At 47.8% G+C, this 21,671-nt stretch overlaps 1 pseudogene; it reads right to left on the bottom strand.

The window, feature by feature from the left end:
- Nucleotides 1-21,671, bottom strand: part of LOC115127939 (membrane-associated guanylate kinase, WW and PDZ domain-containing protein 3-like) — a 157,705-nt pseudogene that overhangs the window by 25,944 nt on the left and 110,090 nt on the right.

Genomic DNA, 21,671 nt, shown 5'->3' with positions numbered 1-21,671 from the left:
CCAAACCCTAATCCTAACTCCTAATCCTAACTCCTAACCCCAAACCTAACTCCTAACCCCAAACCTAACCCCCAAACCTAACTCCTAACCCCAAACCCTAATCCTAACTCCTAATCCTAACTCCTAACCCCAAACCTAACTCCTAACCCCAAACCCTAATCATAACTCCTAATCCTAACTCCTAACCCCAAACCTAACTCCTAACCCTAATCATAACCCCAAACCCTAATCATAACTCCTAACCCTAATCCTAACTCCTAACCCCAAACATAACTCCTAACCCCAACCCCTAATCCTAACTCCTAACCCCAAACCTAACTCCTAACCCCAAACCCTAATCATAACTCCTAATCCTAACTCCTAACCCCAACCCCTAATCCTAACTCCTAACCCCAAACATAACTCCTAACCCCAAACCTAACTCCTAACCCCAAACCTAACTCCTAACCCCAAACCTAACTCCTAACCCCAAACCTAACTCCTAACCCCAAACCCTAATCATAACTCCTAACCCTAATCCTAACTCCTAACCCCAAACCTAACTCCTAACCCCAAACCCTAATCATAACTCCTAATCCTAACTCCTAACCCCAAACCTAACTCCTAACCCTAATCATAACTCCAAACCCTAATCATAACTCCTAACCCTAATCCTAACTCCTAACCCCAAACATAACTCCTAACCCCAACCCCTAATCCTAACTCCTAACTCCAAACCTAACTCCTAACCCCAAACCCTAATCATAACCCCAAACCTAATCATAACTCCAAACCCTAATCATAACTCCTAACCCTAATCCTAACTCCTAACTCCTCCCTAAACCCTAATCATAACTCCAAACCTAACTCCTAACTCCTAACCCCAAAACCTAACTCCTAACCCCAAACCTAACTCCTAACCCCAAACCTAACTCATAACTCCTAACCCTAATCCTAACTCCTAACCCCAAACCTAACCCCAAACCCTAATCATAACTCCTAATCCTAACTCCTAACCCCAAACCTAACTCCCAACCCCCTAACCCCTAACTCCCTAACCCTAATCCTAACTAACCCCTAACCCCAACCCTAACCCTAAACCTAACTCCTAACCCCAACCCCTAATCCTAACTCCTAACCCCAAACCTAACTCCTAACCCCAAAAACCCTAATCATAACTCCAAACCCTAATCATAACTCCTAACCCCAAAACCTAACTCCCTAACCCCAACCCCTAATCATAACTCCTAACCCCAAACCTAACTCCCAACTGCAATCCTAACATCCTAACTAACCCCTGTGTAACTCCTGACAAATAAAATTTGATTTGATTTGATTTTAACTCCTAACCCTAATTCCTAACCCTAACCCTAATTCCTAACCCTAACTCCTAACCCTAACCCTTCCCACATGCTTCAAGAAGAACACCATTGTTTCTGTTCCCAAGAAAACTAAGGTAACTGAGCTAAACAACTACCATCAACTACCACCTAACCAACCCCAAACCTAACTCCTAACCCTCCTACAGGGAGGAGGTGAGGGTCCTCGGAATGTGATGTCAGGAAAATAACCTCACACTCAACGTCAACAAAACTAACCTTAAGATGATTGTGGAACTTCAGGAAACAGCAGAGGGAACACCCTAACTCCTACATCGATGGATCAGTAGTGGAGAGGGTAGCAAGTTTTAAGTTCTTAAAAACTGCTTCCACAGTAGAGGGCACCCCCCATCCACATCGACGAGACAGCAGAGGAGCACCCCCCTATCCACATCGACGAGACAGTTCCCAGCACCCCCCTATCCACATCGAAACGAGACAGTAGAGGAGCACCCCCTATCCACATCGAATGCAGCTATTCCTCCAGACAGTAGAGGAGCACAGAGACAAAGTAATCTCCACATCGGCTCAGACACAGACAGTAGAGGGAGCACCCCTATCCACATCGACGAGACAGTAGAGGGAGCACCCCTATCCACATCGACATTTAGACAGTCTAACCCTTCAGAGAGGGAGCACCCCCTATCCACATCGACGAGACAGTTAGGGAGCACCCCCTATCCACATCGACGAGACAGTAGAGGGAGCACCCCCTATCCACATCGACGAGACAGTAGAGGGAGCACCCCCAATCCACATCGACGAGACAGTAGAGGGAGCACCCCAGGCAGACTATCCACATCGACGAGACAGTAGAGGGAGCACCCCCTATCCACATCGACGAGACAGTGGGAGCACCCCCAGACGGCATCCACATCGACGAGACAGTAGGGAGCACCAATCCCTATCCACATCGACTGAGACAGTTCAGAGGGCCACCATTGTTCCTGTCCACAAGAAAGCTAAGACAGCAGAGGAGCACCCCTATCCACATCGAAGTGCTTTGAGACAGTAGAGGGAGCACCCTCCACCCTATCCACATCGCTTACCGAAACAGGTCCAGAGGAGCACCAACCACACTGCATCCACATCGACAAGAGACAGTAGAGCTGTTCAGCACCCCTATCCACATAGTACCCTCCAAGACAGTAGAGGAGCACCCCCCCTATCCACATCGACGGTGGTGAGGGTAGGAACAACATCTCCTCCCCGACCTCAACACGGGGGCCCCACAAGGGTGGTGTACTCCCTGTTCACCCACGACTGCGTGGGGCCACGCACGCTCCAACTCAATCATCAAGTTTGCGGACGACACAACAGTGCTAGGCTTGAGAGACAGTAGAGGGAGCACCCCCTATCCACATCGACGAGACAGTAGAGGGAGCACCCCCTGTTCCACATCGACGAGACAGTAGAGGGAGCACCCCTATCCACATCGACGAGACAGTAGAGGGAGCACCCCCTATCCACATCGACGAGACAGTAGAGAGGAGCACCCCCTATCCACATCGATGGACAGTAGAGGGAGCACCCCCATATCCACATCGAATTGGTCCAGACAGCAGAGGGAGCACCCCCTTCACATCGGAGGCTGAAGACAGTAGAGGGAGCACCAAAAGCCTATCCACATGCGACGAGACAGGCGGGCTGAGGGTAGCACCCCCCCACAACCACATCGAGGGTAGACAGTCACCGAGGGCAGCACCCCCTCCATCCACATCGACCCGAGACAGGAAGAGGGAGCACCCCTATCCTGTTCACCCCGCTATCATCCAGAAGGCGAGACAGTAGAGGGAGCACCCCCAGCTTCTATCCATATCAGACTGTTAGACAGCCACCACTAGAGGGCTGCACCCCCTATCCACATCGCCACTTTAGACAGGGAGAGGGAGCACCCCTATCCATATCGACAAGACGAGACCTTTAATAATGGGAAAAAATGATAAATGTACTTACCCTACATATAATATTCATCATCTCATATGAGGGAGCACCCCTATGCCACTATCCATATCGATATACTGTACTCGAGACATCTACTGTATGCTGCACCCCACTCATCCATATCGATGAGACAGTAGAGGGAGCATCCCCTATCCATATCGATAAGACAGTAGTTTTGGAATTGTTAGCACCCCCTTGTTGGTTATCCATATCGAACTAGAAGTAGAGGGAGCACCCCGCATTAACATCTGCAACCATCGATGTGACAAATAAAATTTGGAGCACCCCTATCCATATCCTAACGAGACAGTAGAGGGAGCACCCCCCTAACTCCATATTCCCACGAGACAGTAGAGGAAGCACCCCCTTTCTGTATCCCAAGAGACAGTAGAGGGAAACACCCCAACTATCCATATCGACGAGACAGTCCTAGAGGAGCACCCCCTGATCCATATCGACGAGACAGTGAGGAAGCACCCCCTATCCAAAACAAAGGAGATGGACTTAAACAGACAGAGGGAGCACCCCCTATCCACATCGACGAGACAGTAGAGGGAGCACCCCCTATCCACATCGACGAGACAGTAGAGGGAGCACCCCCTATCCACATCGACGAGACAGTAGAGGAGCACCCCCTATCCACATCGACGAGACACACCCCCTATCCACATCGACGAGACAGCAGAGGGAGCACCCCCTATCCACATCGACGAGACAGTAGAGGGAGCACCCCCTATCCACATCGACGAGACAGCAGAGGAGCACCCCCCCCTATCCACATCGACGAGACAGTAGAGGGAGCACCCCCCTATCCACATCGACGAGACAGTAGAGGAGCACCCCCTATCCACATCGACGAGACAGTAGAGGGAGCACCCCCTATCCACATCGACGAGACAGCAGAGGGAGCACCCCCTATCCACATCGACGAGACAGCAGAGGGAGCACCCCCTATCCACATCGACGAGACAGCAGAGGGAGCACCCCCTATCCACATCGACGAGACAGCAGAGGGAGCACCCCCTATCCACATCGACGAGACAGCAGAGGAGCACCCCCTATCCACATCGACGAGACAGTAGAGGGAGCACCCCCTATCCACATCGACGAGACAGTAGAGGGAGCACCCCCTATCCACATCGACGAGACAGTAGAGGAGCACCCCCTATCCACATCGACGAGACAGTAGAGGGAGCACCCCCTATCCACATCGACGAGACAGTAGAGGGAGCACCCCCTATCCACATCGATGAGACAGTAGAGGAGCACCCCCTATCCACATCGACGAGACAGTAGAGGGAGCACCCCCCTATCCACATCGACGAGACAGCAGAGGGAGCACCCCCTATCCACATCGACGAGACAGTAGAGGGAGCACCCCCTATCCACATCGACGAGACAGCAGAGGGAGCACCCCCAATCCACATCGACGAGACAGTAGAGGGAGCACCCCCTATCCACATCGACGAGACAGCAGAGGAGCACCCCCTATCCACATCGACAGAGACAGTAGAGGGAGCACCCCCTATCCACATCGACGAGACAGCAGAGGGAGCACCCCCTATCCACATCGACGAGACAGTAGAGGAGCACCCCCTATCCACATCGACGAGACAGTAGAGGGAGCACCCCCTATCCACATCGACGAGACAGTAGAGGGAGAACCCCCTATCCACATCGACGAGACAGCAGAGGAGCACCCCCTATCCACATCGACGAGACAGTAGAGGGCAGAACGAGACCCCTATCCACATCGACGAGACAGCAGAGGGAGCACCCCCATCCACATCGACGAGACAGTAGAGGAGCACCCCCTATCCACATCGACGAGACAGTAGAGGGAGCACCCCCTATCCACATCGACGAGACAGTAGAGACAGGAGGAGCACCCCCTATCCACATCGACGAGACAGTAGAGGGAGCACCCCCTATCCACATCGACGAGACAGTAGAGGAGCACCCCCTATCCACATCGACGAGACAGTAGAGGGAGCACCCCCTATCCACATCGACGAGACAGTAGAGGGAGCACCCCCTATCCACATCGACGAGACAGCAGAGGGAGCACCCCCTATCCACATCGACGAGACAGCAGAGGGAGCACCCCCTATCCACATCGACGAGACAGCAGAGGGAGCACCCCCTATCCACATCGACGAGACAGCAGAGGGAGCACCCCCTATCCACATCGACGAGACAGCAGAGGGAGCACCCCCTATCCACATCGACGAGACAGTAGAGGGAGCACCCCCTATCCACATCGACGAGACAGTAGAGGAGCACCCCCTATCCACATCGACGAGACAGTAGAGGAGCACCCCCTATCCACATCGACGAGACAGTAGAGGGAGCACCCCCTATCCACATCGACGAGACAGTAGAGGGAGCACCCCCTATCCACATCGACGAGACAGTAGAGGAGCACCCCCTATCCACATCGACGAGACAGCAGAGGGAGCACCCCTATCCACATCGACGAGACAGTAGAGGGAGCACCCCCTATCCACATCGACGAGACAGTAGAGGGAGCACCCCCTATCCACATCGACGAGACAGTAGAGGAGCACCCCCTATCCACATCGACGAGACAGTAGAGGGAGCACCCCACATATCCACATCGACGAGACAGTAGAGGGAGCACCCCCTATCCACATCGACGAGACAGTAGAGGGAGCACCCCCTATCCACATCGACGAGACAGTAGAGGGAGCACCCCCTATCCACATCGACGAGACAGTAGAGGGAGCACCCCCTATCCACATCGACGAGACAGCAGAGGGAGCACCCCTATCCACATCGACGAGACAGTAGAGGGAGCACCCCCTATCCACATCGACGAGACAGCAGAGGGAGCACCCCCCTATCCACATCGACGAGACAGCAGAGGGAGCACCCCCTATCCACATCGACGAGACAGTAGAGGGAGCACCCCCCCTATCCACATCGACGAGACAGTAGAGGGAGCACCCCCTATCCACATCGACGAGACAGCAGAGGAGCACCCCCTATCCACATCGACGAGACAGTAGAGGGAGCACCCCCCTATCCACATCGACGAGACAGCAGAGGGAGCACCCCCCCTATCCACATCGACGAGACAGTAGAGGGAGCACCCCCCCTATCCACATCGATGAGACAGCAGAGGGAGCACCCCCCTATCCACATCGACGAGACAGTAGAGGGAGCACCCCCCCTATCCACATCGATGGGACAGTAGTGGAGAGGGTAGTAAGTTTTAAGTTCCTCGGCATACACATCACAGACCAACTGAATTGGTCCACTCACACAGAGAGCATCGTGAAGAAGGCGCAGCAGCGCCTCTACAACCTCAGGAGGTTGAATAAATTCGGCTTGTCACCAAAAACACTCACAAACTTCTACAGATGCACAATCGAGAACATCCTGGCGGGCTGTATAACCGCCTGGTACGGCAACTGCTCCGCCCACAACCGTAAGGCTCTCCAGAAGGTAGTGAGGTCTGCACAACGCATCACCGGGGGCAAACTACCTGCCCTACAGGACACCTACACCACCCGATGTCACAGGAAGGCCATAAAGATCATCAAGGACAACAACCACCCGAGCCACTGCCTGTTCACCCCACTATCATCCAGAAGGAGAGGTCAGTACAGGTGCATCAAAGCAGGGACCGTTAAGGTTAGGGTTAGGGGTTAAGGTTAGGGGTTAGGGTTAGGGGTTAGGGTTAGGGTTAGGTTAAGGTTAGGGGTAGGTTTAGGGGTTAGGGTTAGGTTTAGGAGTTAAGGTTAGGGGTAGGGTTAGGGTTAGGTTTAGGGGTTAAGGTTAGGGTTAGGTTTAGGGGTTAGGTTTAGGAGTTAAGGTTAGGGTTAGGTTTAGGGGTTAAGGTTAGGGTTAGGTTTAGGGGTTAAGGTTAGGTTTAGGGGTTAAGGTTAGGGTTAGGTTTAAGGGTTAGGTTTAGGGGTTAAGGTTAGGGTTAGGTTTAGGGGTTAAGGTTAGGGTTAGGTTTAGGGGTTAAGGTTAGGGTTAGGTTTAGGGGTTAAGGTTAGGGTTAGGGGTTAAGGTTAGGGTTAGGTTTAGGGGTTAAGGTTAGGGTTAGGTTAGGGTTAGGGTTAGCTCTCTCTCACATTCTTGCTTCTCCTTCATTTTGGAAGAAATGAATTTGTTCAAAACTGTTCAACTATTGTCTCTATCTTTGAGTCAACTACCCGCCACATTTTATACACTGCAGTGCTAGCTAGCTGTAGCTTCATCAGCTGATACTGATGAAGTATCCCCTTCTCTTTTTACACAGTTCCTCCACTGATACTGATGAAGTATCCCCTTCTCTTTTCACACAGTTCCTCCACTGATACTGATGAAGTATCCCCTTCTCTTTTCACACAGTTCCTCCACTGATACTGATGAAGTATCCCCTTCTCTTTTCACACAGTTCCTCCACTGATACTGATGAAGTATCCCCTTCTCTTTTCACACAGTTCCTCCACTGATACTGATGAAGTATCCCCCTTCTCTTTTCACACAGTTCCTCCACTGATACTGATGAAGTATCCCCTTCTCTTTTCACACAGTTCCTCCACTGATACTGATGAAGTATCCCCTTCTCTTTTTACACATTTGTCTACGTGATTTTACACTTAATTCTAACATGGATTTTGTTTTTTATCCACCCGAATCAATCTACAGTCGTGGCCAAAAGTTTTGAGAATGACACAAATATTAATTTCCACAAAGTTTGCTGCTTCAGTGTCTTTAGATATTTTTGTCAGCTGTTACTATGGAATACTGAAGTATAATTACAAGCATTTCATAAGTGTCAAAGGCTTTTATTGACAATTACATGAAGTTGATGCAAAGAATCAATATTTGCAGTGTTGACCCGTCTTTTTCAAGACCTCTGCAATCCACCCTGGCATGCTGTCAATTAACTTCTGGGCCACATCCTGACTGATGGCAGCCCATTCTTGCATAATCAATGCTTGGAGTTTGTCAGAATTTGTGGGTTTTTGTTTGTCCACCCGCCTCTTGAGGATTGACCACAAGTTCTCAATGGGATTAAGGTCTCGGGAGTTTCCTGGCCATCGATTCAAAATATCGATGTTTTGTTCCCCGAGCCACTTTTGCCTTATGGCAAGGTGCTCCATCATGCTGGAAAAGGCATTGTTCGTCACCAAACTGTTCCTGGATGGTTGGGAGAAGTTGCTCTCGGAGGATGTGTTGGTACCATTCTTTATTCATGGCTGTGTTCTTAGGCAACATTGTGAGTGAGCCCACTCCCTTGGCTGAGAAGCAACACCACACATTAATGGTCTCATGATGCTTTACTGTTGGCATGGCACAGGACTGATGGTAGCCCTCACCTTGTCTTCTCCGGACAAGCTTTTTTCCGGATGCCCCAAACAATCGGAATGAGGATTCATCAGAGAAAATGACTTTACCCCAGTCCTTAGCAGTCCAATCCTTGTACCTTTTGCAGAATATCAGTGTGTCCCTGATGGTTTTCCTGGAGAGAAGTGGCTTCTTTGCTGCCCTTCTTGACACCAGGCCATCCTCCAAAAGTATTCGCCTCACTGTGAGTGCAGATGCACTCACACCTGCCTGCTGCCATTCCTGAGCAAGTTCTGTACTGGTGGTGCCCCGATCCCACAGCTGAATCAACTTTAGGAGACGGTCCTGGCGCTTGCTGGACTTTCTTGGGCGCCCTGAAGCCTTCATCACAACAATTGAACCACTTTCCTTGAAGTTCTTGATGGCGGCACGTGTTTCCTTGCAGGTAACCATGTTTGACAGAGGAAGAAGGAGGGACTTTGCAATTAATTGCAATTCACCTGATAACTCTTCATAACATTCTGAGTATATGCAAATTGCCATCATACAAACTGAGGCAGCAGACTTTGTGAACATTTATATGTGTCATTCTCAAACCTTTTGACCACGACACACAACACCCCATAATGACCAAATTTAATCATTTCACATAATTTATCACATTTTTATAAGTATTCAGACTAGAAGTCGACCGATTATGATTTTTCAATGCCGATACCGATTAATTGGCCGATTTTTTTAAAAATTATTTATTTGTAATAATGACAATTACAATAATACTGAATGAACACTTATTTTCCACCATAATTTGCAAATAAATTCATTAAAAATCCTACAATGTGATTTTCTGGATTTTTTTCTCATTTTGTCTGTCATAGTTGAAGTGTACCTCTATGATGAAAATTACAGGCCTCTATCATCTTTTTAAGTGGGAGAACTTGCACAATTGGTGGCTGACTAAATACTTTTTTGCCCCACTGTATGTATGTATGTATGTATGTATGTATGTATGTATGTATGTATGAATGAGAGAGAGAGAGAGAGAGAGAGAGAGAGAGAGAGAGAGAGAGAGAGAGAGAGAGAGATATAGAGAGAGAGATAGAGAGAGAGGCAGAGAGAGACAGAGAGAGAGAGACAGAGAGAGAGAGAGAGAGAGAGAGAGAGAGAGAGAGAGCGCAAACAGACAGACACCAAACATTAAGAACACCTCATTTTGCCCTCAGAACAGCCTCAACTCGTCGGGGCATGGACTCTGTAAGGTGTTGAAAGTGTTCCACAGAGATGCTGTTGACTCCAAGGCTTCCCCACAGTTGTGTCAAGTTGGCTGAATGTCCTTTGAGTGGTGGACCATTTTTTGAAACACACAGGAAACTGTTGACATTGAAAAAAAGCCAGCAGCGTTGCAGTTCTTGACACAAACCGGTTCGCCTGGTACCAGACCCCGTTCAAAGACTCTTCACTATTCTGTCTTGCCCATTCATCCTCATACACAATCCATGCCTGGGTTGTCTTAAGGCTTCACAGTAATTTAACCGGTCTCCTCCCCTTCATCATGGGGCGGCAGGGTAGCCTAGTGGTTAGAGCGTTGGACTAGTAACCCGGAAGGTTGTCGTTCTGCCCCTGAACAGGCAGTTAACCCACTGTTCCTAGACCAGTTAACCCCCTGTTCCTAGACCAGTTAATCCACTGTTCCTAGACCAGTTAACCCACTGTTCCACTGTTCCTAGACCAGTTAACCCACTGTTCCACTGTTCCTAGGCCAGTTAACCCACTGTTCCACTGTTCCTAGACCAGTTAACCCACTGTTCCACTGTTCCTAGACCAGTTAACCCACTGTTCCACTGTTCCTAGACCAGTTAACCCACTGTTCCACTGTTCCTAGACCAGTTAACCCACTGTTCCACTGTTCCTAGACCAGTTAACCCACTGTTCCACTGTTCCTAGGCCAGTTAACCCACTGTTCCTAGACCAGTTAACCCACTGTTCCTAGACCAGTTAACCCACTGTTCCTAGACCAGTTAACCCACTGTTCCTAGACCAGTTAACCCACCGTTCCTAGACCAGTTAACCCACCGCTCCTAGACCAGTTAACCCACCGTTCCTAGACGAGTTAACCCACTGTTCCTAGACGAGTTAACCCACTGTTCCTAGACGAGTTAACCCACTGTTCCTAGACCAGTTAACCCACTGTTCCTAGACCAGTTAACCCACTGTTCCTAGACCAGTTAACCCACTGTTCCTAGACCAGTTAACCCACTGTTCCTAGGCCAGTTAACCCACTGTTCCTAGACCAGTTAACCCACTGTTCCTAGACCAGTTAACCCACTGTTCCTAGACCAGTTAACCCACTGTTCCTAGACCAGTTAACCCACTGTTCCTAGACCAGTTAACCCACTGTTCCTAGACCAGTTAACCCACTGTTCCTAGACCAGTTAACCCACTGTTCCTAGACCAGTTAACCCACCGCTCCTAGACCAGTTAACCCACCGCTCCTAGACGAGTTAACCCACCGTTCCTAGACCAGTTAACCCACTGTTCCTAGACCAGTTAACCCACTGTTCCTAGACCAGTTAACCCACTGTTCCTAGACGTTAAACCACTGTTCCTAGACCAGTTAACCCACTGTTCCTAGACCAGTTAACCCACTGTTCCTAGACCAGTTAACCCACTGTTCCTAGACCAGTTAACCCACTGTTCCTAGACCAGTTAACCCACTGTTCCTAGACCAGTTAACCCACTGTTCCTAGACCAGTTAACCCACCGCTCCTAGACCAGTTAACCCACCGCTCCTAGACGAGTTAACCCACCGTTCCTAGACCAGTTAACCCACCGTTCCTAGACCAGTTAACCCACTGTTCCTAGACCAGTTAACCCACCGTTCTTAGACGAGTTAACCCACCGTTCCTAGACCAGTTAACCCACTGTTCCTAGACCAGTTAACCCACTGTTCCTAGACCAGTTAACCCACTGTTCCTAGACCAGTTAACCCACTGTTCCTAGACCAGTTAACCCACTGTTCCTAGACCAGTTAACCCACTGTTCCTAGGCCAGTTAACCCACTGTTCCTAGACCAGTTAACCCACTGTTCCTAGACCAGTTAACCCACTGTTCCTAGACCAGTTAACCCACTGTTCCTAGACCAGTTAACCCACTGTTCCTAGACCAGTTAACCCACTGTTCCTAGACCAGTTAACCCACTGTTCCTAGACCAGTTAACCCACTGTTCCTAGACCAGTTAACCCACCGCTCCTAGACCAGTTAACCCACCGTTCCTAGACGAGTTAACCCACCGTTCCTAGACCAGTTAACCCACTGTTCCTAGACCAGTTAACCCACTGTTCCTAGACCAGTTAACCCACTGTTCCTAGACCAGTTAACCCACTGTTCCTAGACCAGTTAACCCACTGTTCCTAGACCAGTTAACCCACTGTTCCTAGGCCAGTTAACCCACTGTTCCTAGACCAGTTAACCCACTGTTCCTAGGCCAGTTAACCCACTGTTCCTAGACCAGTTAACCCACTGTTCCTAGACCAGTTAACCCACTGTTCCTAGACCAGTTAACCCACTGTTCCTAGACCAGTTAACCCACTGTTCCTAGACCAGTTAACCCACTGTTCCTAGACCAGTTAACCCACTGTTCCTAGGCCGTCTTTGAAAATAAGAATTTGTTCTTAACTGACTTGCCTAGTTAAATAAAGGTAAAACAATAAATAAATAAATAAATAAAATAAATCTACACTGACATCACTAAGGGATCATAGCTTTCACCTGGATTCACCTGGTCAGTCTATATCATGGAAAAGAGCAGGTGTCCTTAATGTTTTTTTACACTCTGTGTATATATATCATTAGGTTGTATGTCTTTTTTTATTTTTAGAGACTTATTGTAAATGTGTTTTATTGTGGCGTCATAATCTTTATTGCAGAAAAGAAATACAAATACACACATACCTTTAAGCTCCATAGTCATCAGACAGGAAATGAACTATTAAATTAAATTATTAAATTAATTATTCCTTTGAAAAAGCAACTGAAAAAACACATGTTTCTGTTGTTTGTGTCAATATGACAGAGTCAGAAATCAGGAAGGCAGACAGGCTCTATAGACCTCTATAGATGAGTGACTGTGTCCAACACACAACACACCTGTTGACACACAACACACCTGTTGACACACAACACACCTGTTGACACACCTGTTGACACACAACACACCTGTTGACACACAACACACCTGTTGACACACAACACACCTGTTGACACACCTGTTGACACACAACACACCTGTTGACACACAACACACCTGTTGTTACGTTGGACACCTACTGACCTTAACAAAAAATTATGAAATATATATTTGATGTATTGCTAAAATAAAGATTTCAGGAAATTCCAGCAGGCACCAATATTACTACAAAATAAAACATCTCAATCAAGCCTGGTGGTCTTCATATGTTTTCATGTGAAATATGAAATTGATGAAACTGATTAATCTATCAATACCTAGAATCAAGATACTGTTGAACAGAATATCGATCAATACCTAGAATCAAGATACTGTTGACCAGAATATCGATCAATACCTAGAATCAAGATACTGTTGAAGAGAATATCGATCAATACCTAGAATCAAGATACTGTTGACCAGAATATCGATCAATACCTAGAATCAAGATACTGTTGAAGAGAATATCGATCAATACCTAGAATCAAGATACTGTTGAACAGAATATCGATCAATACCATTTTCATATGATTCTGTATTTCTGTGCCTACAGTATCTACTGTAAATCGATCATATATATTACCCTGTGTTTCTGTACAGAACTGACTGTTAATTGATCATATATCATTCTGTTCCTGGTCAGAATTTACCCCCCAAAAAATCGATCATATATTGTGTTCCTAGAATATCTAGACCGGTCTCAAAGCGCCACAGAGAAGGAGTTCTGATCTGGGATCAGTTTAGCCTTTTAGATCATAATCAATAATATTATATGGACAGAGGGGAGATCTGATCCTAGATCAGCAATAGGTTATAGACAATAAACGACTCACCCCCATTGGCGAGGTCCTGTGAGGCGATGACAAAGCCAAACCCCTCCCCTGGCCGTCTCCGTAGCTCCACCTCCTGACCCATGACTGACACCCGGGCCCTTCCCTCTCTACCGTCCACCGGGCCCTTAGCCATGGCCCCCAGCCCCAACCTCCCTCTTCCCCCACCTCCAGGGGGCATGGCTGGAGGCCCAGGGTCACCACCCTCCTCCATCCCCAGCCAGTCCCTGGGCTCCAGGGTGATGGTTACCGGGACTGAGTCCAGGAAGGAGGTACTCTGGACCAAGGAGGGGAGTTCAGTGGAGGGTGAGGCTGGGGCGAGGCCACTGTGGCTGGGGGGGAGGTGCAGGGGCACCAAGGCATCTGAGGTGGAGGTGGAAGGCAAGTCGGATGGGGATGGGAGGCCGTGAGAGAGGGAAGAGGGGCCAAGCGGGGAGGGGAAGGGTTTGTAGAGGTTAGGGGAGACAGGAGAGAGGAAGGACCCTGGAGAGAGAGAGTCACAAAGAGAGAGACAAAGAGAAAGAGAGAAGAGAAAATACCTTAGCCATAACAATAATGATTTACCATTTCCAACAGCAACATTATAGATTCAAAAAGCTTTATTGTCCCAACATTAGGCAATAGGCATTATGCCTAGTGTTGTTTTCATTTGTGTGTTACATACAAACGTTCCACTGTTTTGAATAATAAGACAGCAGTTCAGTTCATCTACTGACCACATTAAAAAGTCATTAAGGAACCCAACACAGAGAGAACTAAATCTCTGAGGTGAATCCATCCTGTACTTTGTACACAGTAACCTGGTCTGGAAGCTAAAGTGGTTCCTGCTTCGATGGGAGGATCCTAAACACTACTCCTCGTATTGTTCCCCAAGTACTGAAGTTATGTTAAGAGTATTTAAACCTAAAGTACTGAAGTTACTTTAAAAACTTCTTAGGGCTGAAATTCCGTTTAACCTGTTAGGCCTCAGCAGAATACTGCCCCCTTTGGATGAATTGCGTGCCCATAGTAATCTGAAAAAAAATCTGTCCAAAATTGCTAATATATGCATATAATAATAGTTATTGGATAGAAAACACTCTAAAGCTTCTAAAACCGTTTGAATTATGTCTGTAAGTATAGCAGAACTCACAGGGCAGGCAATCTCCCAAACTAATTTTGGGAGCCTGAAACTTGGGGCAACTTTGACGTCATCGCCCCCACCCTTCCCAACCAGCTATGGATCTGGAGACACTTTCTATGTCTTCCACTAGATGTCCTCATTCAGTACAGTAATTGTGCAAATCCCGCGGGTTTTGACCCTTTGGGAGGCAAAAGACTGAGTGTCGCGAGAAAATACAAGGTCACGAGAGCGCGCATTTTGGAGAGACCTTCCTTTGTTCCAGAATGCCTGAGAGGAAGCAAGAATGTCCGATAGATTAGATAATTGTTTTGTACATTTAGAACATCCTAAAGCTTGATTCTGCACTTAGTTTGACCAGTTTAGTCGACATATAATATGTAATTTTGAAGTTTTGATGCGCAACTGTCCGGGACAAGAAGTAATTTTGGGTGCATTTCAGCTGAAACTGCTAGCAGATGCTACTGTAAGAACACACGAAGTGAAACAAAACGATGTATTCGGTAAGTGTGACTCCTTCCACTACATTCTGATCGAAGACCATCAAAGGTAAGGGAATATTTATGTTGTAATTTTGTATTTCTGCTGACTCCAACATAGCGGAGAAATATTGCTTACGTCTGAGCGCCGTCTCATTATTACATAGTGAACTAATTCTGTAACGTTAAAAATAAATGTAACACAGCGGTTGCATTAAGAAGCAGTGTATCTTTCTAACTATATGTAGAACATGTATATTTAGTCAAAGTTTAAGATGTCTAGTTATGTTATCTGGCGGCACTATGTATAATTTCTCCGGACATTTTTGAGTATTTTCTGAACATGAAGTCAATGTAAATGGAGATTTATGGATATAAATGGCATATTATTGAAAAAAAACATAAATGTACTGTGTAACATGTCGTATGACTGCCATCTGATGAAGATTTTCAAAAGGTTAGTGAATGATTTATTTTTTAATCCTGCTTTTATAATTTTATATTTTCTGGGACAAAATGGCTGCCTCTTGTCTTTGTTTCGGTGGTGGTCTAATATAAATATGTGGTGTGTTTTCGCCGTAAAACATTTTAGAAATCTGACTCGCTGGGTAGATGAACAAGGTGTTTATCTTTCATTTGAGCTATTGGACTTGTTAATGTGTGGAGGTTAAATATTTCCAAGAATATTTTTGCATTCTGTGCGCCATCTTTTGAGTTGAGCGTGGGGGGAGGGTGCCCTTGTGGAACGTGTGGGGCGGGATCGCTATGACAACAGGCAGTGAAAGTGCAGGGCGACAAATTCAAAACAACAGAAATCTCTTAATTAAAATTCCTCAAACATAGAAGTATCTTATACTGTTTTAAAGGTAAACTTGTTGTTAATCCCACCACAGTGTCCGATTTCAAATAGGCTTTACAGCGAAAGCACCACAAACAATTATGTTAGGTCACCGCCAACTCACAGAAAAATTCAGCCATTTTTCCAGCCAAAGAGAGGAGACACAAAAAGCACAAATAGAGATAAAATGAATCACTAACCTTTGATGATCTTCATCAGATGACACTCATAGGACTTCATGTTACACAATACATGTATGTTTTGTTTGATAAAGTTCATATTTATATGCAAACATCTCAGGTTACATTGGCGCGTTATGTTCAGTAGTTCCAAAAACATCTGGTGATATTGCAGAGAGCCACATCATTTTACAGAAATACTCATTATAAATGTTGATGAAAATACAAGTGTTAGACATGGAATTATAGATACACTTCTCCTTAATGCAACTGCTGTGTCAGATTTCAAAAAAGCTTTACGGAAAAAGCAAACCATGCAATAATCTGAGAACAGCGTTCAGAAAACAAATAGAGATATCCGCCATGTTGGAGTCAACAGAAATCAGAAATAACATTATAAATATTCCCTTACCTTTGATGATCTTCATCAGAATGCACTCCCAGGAATCCCAGTTCCACACTAAATGTTTGATTTGTTCGATAATGTCCATCATTTATGTCCAAAGAGCTACTATTGTTAGCACGTTTGGTAAACAAATCCAAAGTCATGAAGCGCGTTCCCTAGTTGCAGATGAAAGGTCAAAAAGTTCCGTTACTGTCCGTAGAAACATGTCAAACGATGTATGGATGTGATTTGGGGTGGGCATTCTATGTGTTGTTTTCTATGATTTTGTGTTTCTATGTTTTGGCCGGGTATGGTTCTCAATCAGGGACAGCTGTCTATCGTTGTCTCTGATTGGGAACCATACTTAGGTAGCCCTTTTCCCTCCTTTCTGTGTGGGAGGTTAACTTTGTTTGAGGCAATAATGCCCTGTAAGCTTCACGGTTGTGTCTTTCGTTTGTTGTTTTGTTGGCGACATTTTTGAATAAAAAGGAAAATGTATGCTCACCACGCTGCACTTTGGTCTACTTCCAACGACGCCCGTGAATCAATCTTTAGGATGTTTTTAACATAAAACTTCAATAATGTTCCAACAGGAGAATTACTATGTCTGTAGAAAAGCAATGGAATGAGAGCTAACTCTCTCGTGACGCGCCTCAGAGCCTGTAGGAATCTGCCAGACCTCTGACTCATTCCTCTCTCATTCGGCGGTCCCGCCTCACAGTAGAATCCTCAAACGAGTTTCTAAAGACGGAAGTGCCTTAGGAAGTCTAACATAACCAATATCCCACTGTGTATTCAATAGGGTCTGTGTTGAAAACCGACCAATCTCAGATTTCCGACTTCCTGTTTGGATTTCTTCTCAGGTTTTTGCCTGCCATATGAGTTCTGTTACACTCACAGACATCATTCAAACAGTTTTAGAAACTTCAGAGTGTTTTCTATCCAATACTAATAATAATGTGCATATATTAGCAACTGGGACTGAGGAGCAGGCAGTTTGATATGGGCACCTCGGGGCACCCTTTCATCCAAGCTACTCAATACTGCCCCTGCAGCCATAATGTCACGCCTTGGTCTTAGTATTTTGTGTTTTCTTTAATTATTTGTTCAGGCCAGGGTGTGACAAGGGGTTATTGTATTGTCTTATTGGGGTTTTTGTAGGCATTGGGATTGTGGTTGATTAGGGGTGTCTAGTATAGGCTTGGCTGCCTGAGGCGGTTCTCAATCAGAGTCAGGTGATTCTCGTTGTCTCTGATGGGGAACCGTATTTAGGTAGCCTGGGTTCACTGTGTATTTCGTGGGTGATTGTTCCTGTCTCTGTGTAGTGTTCACCAGATAGGCTGTAATAGGTTTCACGTTCCGTTTTGTTGTTTTGCATTTGTATAGTTATTTCATGTATCGCTCTTCCTTCATTAAAGACATGAGTAACCACCACGCTGCATTTCGGTCCGCCTCTCTTTCGACAAACGAAGAACGCCGTTACAGAATCACCCACCACACACGGACCGAGTGGCGTGGTAACAGGCAGCAACAGCAGGAGCAGCAAAAGGAGGACGTTATGGACAGCAGAAGCATGGAGTATACGACGTGGGATGAAATAGACAGGTGGGCGGCCGACCCAGAGAGAGTGCCTGAGCCCGCCTGGGATTCGCTGGAACAGTGTGAAGAGGGCTATAGACGAATGGAGTCGAAAAGAAAGACACGGCGGCGCAGAGCGAAAACCGAAAGTCACCCCCAAATATTTATTGGAGGAGGGCTCAGGGAGAGAGTAGCATAGTCAGGAGTCAGACCTGAGCCTACTCTCCCTGTTAATCGTGAGGAGCAGCGATATAAGGACTTCTGGTTTTGGGAGATGATATTAGACGGAAGAGGACCCTGGGCTCAGCCTGGTGAATATCGCCGCCCCAAGGAGGAAGCAGAGGCAGCAAGGAAGCCCGAAAAGCAACCCCAAAAAATTATTGGGGGGGGCTTACAGGGAGTATGGCTATGCCAGGTAGGAGACCTGCGCAAACTCCCTGTGCTTTCCGGTGGGCTAGAGAGACCGGGCAGGCACCGTGTTATGCTATGGAGCGCACAGTGTTTCCAGTGCGGGTGCATAGCCCGGTGCGGTTCATACCAGCCCTTCGTATTGGCCGGGCTAGAGTGGGCATCGAGCCAGGTAAGCTTGGGCAGGCTCGGTGCTCAAGAGCTCCAGTGCGCCTGCATGGTCCGGTCTATCCAGAGCCACCTCCACACACCAGTCCTCCGGTAGCAGCTCCCCGCACCAGGCTTCCTGTGCGTGTCCTCGCTCCAGTATCACCAGTGCCAGCACCACGCATCAGGCCTACAGTGCGCCTCGCCTCTCCTGCGCTGTCGGAGTCTCCCGCCTCTCCAGCGCTGTCGGAGCCTTTCTCCTCTCCTGCGCTACCGGAGTCTCCTGCCTGTTCAGCGCTTCTAGAGCCTTCCTCCTCTACAACGCTGCCGGAGCCTCCTGCCTGTTCGGAGCAGCCTGAGCTGCCAGTCTGCAGGGAGCTGTCAGTCTGCATGAAGCAGCCAGAGCTGTCAGTCTGCAAAGAGCTGCCAGTCTGCAGGGAGCTGTCAGTCTGCAAGGAGCTGTCAGTCTGCAAGGAGCTGCCAGTCTGCAGGGTGCTGTCAGCCTGCATGGAGCAGTCAGAGATGTCAGTCTGCATGAAGCAGCCAGAGCTGTCAGTCTGTAAAGAGCTGCCAGTCTGCAAGGAGCTGTCAGTCTGCAAGGAGCTGTCAGTCTGCAAGGAGCTGCCAGTCTGCAGGGTGCTGTCAGCCTGCATGGAGCAGTCAGTGCTGTCAGTCTGCATGAAGCAGCCAGAGCTGTCAGTCTGCAAAGAGCTGCCAGTCTGCAAGGAGTGCCAGTCTGCAAGGAGCTGCCAGTCTGTAAAGAGCTGCCAGTCTGCAAGGAGCTGTCAGTCTGCAAGGAGCTGCCAGTCTGCAGGGTGCTGTCAGCCTGCATGGAGCAGTCAGAGCTGTCAGCCTGCATGAAGCAGCCAGAGCTGTCAGTCTGCATGAAGCAGCCAGAGCTGTCAGTCTGCATGAAGCAGCCAGAGCTGTCAGTCTGCAAGGAGCTGTCAGTCTGCAAGGAGCTGTCAGTCTGCAGGGAGCTGTCAGCCTGCTTGGAGCAGCCAGAGCTGTCAGTCTGCAAGGAGCTGTCAGTCTGCAAGGAGCTGTCAGTCTGCAAGGAGCTGTCAGTCTGCAGGGAGCTGTCAGCCTGCATGGAGCAACCAGAGCTGTCAGTCTGCATAGAGCAGCTAGATCCGCCAGTCAGCCATGATCTTCCAGATCTGCCAGTCAACCAGAATCTTCCAGATCCGCCAGCCAGCCAGGATCTACCGGAGCCTACTACCTGCCTGAGCTTCATCTCAGTACTGGGCTTCCTCTCAGTGCTGGGCTTTCTCTCAGTACTGGGCTTCCTATCAGTACTGGGCTTCCCCTCAGTCCCGGGCTGCCCCTCAGTCCCGGGCTGCTTCTGTCCCGAGATGCCCCTCTGTCCCGAGCTGCCCCTCTGTCCCGAGCTGCCCCTCTGTCCCGAGCTGCCCCTCAGTCCCGAGCTGCCCCTCAGTCCCGGGCTGCCCCTCAGTCCCGAGCTGCCCCTCAGTCCCGAGCTGCCCCTCAGTCCCGGGCTGCCCCTCAGTCCCGAGCTGCCCCTCTGTCCCGAGATGCCCCTCAGTCCCGAGCTGCCCCTCAGTCCCGAGCTGCCCCTCTGTCCCGAGCTGCCCCTCTGTCCCGAGATGCCCCTCTGTCCCGAGCTGCCCCTCTGTCACGAGCTGCTCCTCAGTCCAGTGGGGATCTGGGTGAGGACTATTAGGCCATGGTCGGCGGCGAGGGTGGATTATCCCAGGACGCGAAGGGGAGGAACTAGGACATTCATGGAGTGGGGTCCACGTCCCGAGCCGGAGCCGCCACCATGGACAGACGCCCACCCGGACCCTCCCTATGGTTTTGAGGTGCGTCCGGGAGTCCGCACCTTAGGGGGGGTTCTGTCACGCCTTGGTCTTAGTATTTTGTGTTTTCTTTAATTATTTGTTCAGGCCAGGGTGTGACAAGGGGTTATTGTATTGTCTTATTGGGGTTTTTGTAGGCATTGGGATTGTGGTTGATTAGGGGGGTATCTAGCATAGGCTTGGCTGCCTGAGGCGGTTCTCAATCAGAGTCAGGTGATTCTCGTTGTCTCTGATGGGGAACCGTATTTAGGTAGCCTGGGTTCACTGTGTATTTCGTGGGTGATTGTTCCTGTCTCTGTGTAGTGTTCACCAGATAGGCTGTAATAGGTTTCACGTTCCGTTTTGTTGTTTTGCATTTGTATAGTTATTTCATGTATCGCTCTTCCTTCATTAAAGACATGAGTAACCACCACGCTGCATTTCGGTCCGCCTCTCTTTCGACAAACGAAGAACGCCGTTACACATAAGAAGTTAAGAGTATTTCAACATAAAGTACTGAAGTCACATTAAAGAGTATTTCAACCTAAAGTACTGAAGTCACATTAAAGAGTATTTCAACATAAAGTACTGAAGTCACATTAAAGAGTATTTCAACATAAAGTACTGAAGTCACATTAAAGAGTATTTCAACCTAAAGTACTGAAGTCACATTAAAGAGTATTTCAACATAAAGTACTGAAGTCACATTAAAGAGTATTTCAACATAAAGTACTGAAGTCACATTAAAGAGTATTTCAACATAAAGTACTGAAGTCACATTAAAGAGTATTTCAACCTAAAGTACTGAAGTCACATTAAAGAGTATTTCAACCTAAAGTACTGAAGTCACATTAAAGAGTATTTCAACATAAAGTACTGAAGTCACATTAAAGAGTATTTCAACATAAAGTACTGAAGTCACATTAAAGAGTATTTCAACCTAAAGTACTGAAGCTAGATGTTCATTATGAGTATTTAAAAAGGAAGAAAATCTGGATGAGGGTACTGCACCAAGGCTATCAACAGCAGTAGTATTACCAGTATTTATATACAGTAGGTAAATATAGTGTACTTGTG

Source organism: Oncorhynchus nerka, linkage group LG20 (assembly GCF_034236695.1).
Source record: "Oncorhynchus nerka isolate Pitt River linkage group LG20, Oner_Uvic_2.0, whole genome shotgun sequence".
NCBI lineage: Eukaryota > Metazoa > Chordata > Actinopteri > Salmoniformes > Salmonidae > Oncorhynchus > Oncorhynchus nerka.
This window is presented reverse-complemented; position numbering and strand designations above follow the sequence as displayed.